Source organism: Stenella coeruleoalba, assembly GCF_951394435.1.
Source record: "Stenella coeruleoalba genome assembly, chromosome: X".
Taxonomy (NCBI): Eukaryota; Metazoa; Chordata; class Mammalia; order Artiodactyla; family Delphinidae; genus Stenella; species Stenella coeruleoalba.
The window spans coordinates 92727485-92730335 of record NC_137152.1 but is presented as its reverse complement, the minus strand read 5'-3'; the positions used below and the strand labels follow the sequence as shown (position 1 = coordinate 92730335).

The 2851-nt window shown below is 37.1% G+C and overlaps 1 pseudogene across 1 annotated transcript; it reads right to left on the bottom strand.

The window, feature by feature from the left end:
• Window positions 1–1552: 1552 nt before the first annotated feature.
• LOC307180635 (14-3-3 protein epsilon-like) lies at window positions 1553–2474 on the bottom strand (annotated as a pseudogene). The gene is made up of 2 exons: window positions 2022–2474; window positions 1553–1814 (listed from the first exon to the last, which is right to left on the bottom strand). The product of its transcript is annotated as a 14-3-3 protein epsilon-like (transcript).
• Between the last annotated feature and the right edge of the window lie 377 nt (window positions 2475–2851).

Sequence of the window (2851 nt, the reverse complement as noted above, 5' to 3'; positions counted from 1 at the left end):
AGAAGAAAACCCATTAAGAAAAAAAAGGATATTCATAAAATGGGGATTCAAGACTCTAGATAATTGATATGACTGATGAAAGAAAACATATATAGCAATAACAACAAAAATATTCACAAGTCTAAAAGAAGAAAATCTTCCAAAAATGACAGAAGTCCTGAGTCTGCAAAGCAAAAGGCTTCACTGTCAAAAAAAATTTATAATGGCAAAAAAATCCAGATATCCCTCATTATATAACTTTTGAGATGGAGAAGGAATATTATACCTACCCAGATATAAGGTTACTTGCTGTAGCATTAAGATATTTTTGGCTACAAGGAATATATAGTTTAAAGTGGTTTAAAAATAGGTGTTTCAATTCTTGTTGGTTTTTCATTTGTTTTTGTTTTTATTTTACTTACATTACAAGAAATCTGAAAGAGGCTGTTTCCCAGTTGGTACAGTGGCTTAATGATATCCACAAGGATATGGGCCCTTTGTATCCTTTCACATGACCATCCGCAGCAGTAAGACTTTTGTCTTCAGTTTTGTTCTCTCATGGTCACTTAGCTATTGCATCATCCCTCATCGTGTCCTCATACAACCACACCCAAAACCAGGAATAGAGAGTAGATACTGTCTCCTCATTTGTCTTATTTATTTGACTAGAGATTTTATTTTAGAAATACAGAGGATCGTGGTGCAATAATATTTGACATTTTAAATTAAGTTTTGCTTCATTTAAGTTTAATATTAATTCCATGCTGTGTTTCAGTAAGAACAATACAGATTTTTTGTATCTGTGGATCCAGTCAGACATCCAGTAGTACAAATTAACTTCAAGGCACACAAACTGAACAAAAGAAGTTAAGCGATTGAATGGCTGAGGAACTTATTTCCCCAGGGGAAGAGGGAAGAAGAAGAAACAAAGAATATAACAGGCATGCAGCCTTTTCCATACCACCTTCGATGCTAACCTGCTTCAGAGGGAGAGTAAAAGCAGGCAATGAGCAGCCACAGATCGTTGGACTGTCACCAGCATCATGCTTTTCAGCAACATTTCAGCAGAGTTTGAAGCACTTTTTTACAGTAAGACCATTACAACAAACTCTCCAAAGACCTTTAACCACCTCAAGCTAACACCCAATTAGTTCTAAACATCAGTATAAAATTCAATTTAAACAACCAGAAAAAGGAAAAATGATACCACTTATGCCTCTAGAATGTGATTAACCTCTCTCTTAGATGTTTGCATCACCTAGAAGTCTAATTGCTTTTGAATGTAATTTCCATTTCTAATGGTGATCCTGCCACATCTGGCAAGAGATGATACAGTAGTGCTGAAAAAGCCTGTATGTAGTCCTATTAGTGTCTTAAAGAACCGAAAAACTGGAACCAGTAAAATGCACAGAAATTCACTCTTGCCTTTAAGAACATTTGAAAACTGTTTTTTTTTTTTAAAAAAAAACAGGGCAGAACCTAAATTCTGAAACCAAATGTAGAAGTCAGATTTGGTGGTTCTCACTGACCATGAGGAATTTCCTACGTGGTGGGATGGGAAAGAATAGGGTGGCTAGGGATGGTTTTTCTTGTTCGCTTTTAGGTCTCACTGATTTTCATCTTCCACATCCTGCAAAAATTCTTTATTCTTCTCTTCACCATCACCCTGCATGTCTGAATTCAATAGTGTCAGATTATCACATAACAACTGCATGATGTGTAGAGTCCTTATAGCTTTCTTCGCTCAGCATATCCAGCTCTGCAGTTGCATCGAGAGTTGATTTTGCCAACCTGCAGGCATGCTCAGGGAAATTAAGAATTTCATAGTAGGAAAAAAGAAGCATATTCACAGATATAGAGAACAAACCAGTGGTTACCAGTGGAGGGGGTTGGGGGAGTGGGAGATACAAACTATTGAGTGTAAGATAGGCAAAGGGTGTATTATACAACACGGTGAATAGAGCCAACATTTTGTAATGACTGTAAATGGAAAGTAATCTTTAAAATTTGTATAAAAATAAAATAATTTCATAGTAAAATACAGTAAAATTGAGAGCAAGCCCTAAGTAAATGGGATGCATTGGTGGAAGTTCTGTCATTGCAATATCATTAGCAGCTTTAAAGCTACTAGGCTGTTCTTTGCAGCCTCCTTCCTGTGGCAAATTCAGCCAGATACCTGTGATAGTTCCTTTTCATTTTATAATAGAAAACCTTGGAATCGCCAGTGTTAGCTGCTAGAATGAGGTGTTTGTCTGGTATATCCAAACTGTAACAACAGATTAACCTTACCTCAATCTAGACCATTTGCCAATATTCCTAGATGATTTTTAGTTTGTTTACTCCTTCTTAGTTTCTTCTTTCTGTTTAATGCTGCTGATTATTCTCCAGGAGGCTCTTCTAGCTTCAATCACAATTTTATATACAACAGATAGAAAATTTATTTCTTCAACTGTCAGCTCCACATCTATCCCTGCTACTTTCTTCATTAATTCCATCCTATCATTCAGCCTCCTTGGCCAGATTCCTGGTGTATACTAGATTCTCCTGATCATGCATAGTGCAACAGCTACAGTGGGGCCTGTGCAACAGATGGAAGTGGATAGGATCTCTCTCTCAGCCTCCTGCTCTGCATCCAGGCAGCCCAATTATCTCTTTTATTACTGAGGAAACTCTTTCTTAGAACACTCCAGCAAAATTCTCCTTACATCTCTTCACTTCAGCAAGGCCATATTACTACACTCTAGCTATAAGGGAGACTGGGGAAGTGATTTTCTACATTTCCATGCTCTATAATCAAAGATGGGACTCTGACAACAAGTAAGCAGTGAAAGGGGATTGGCTAATGGGTAGGTGACTCAAAGTGTCTACTATA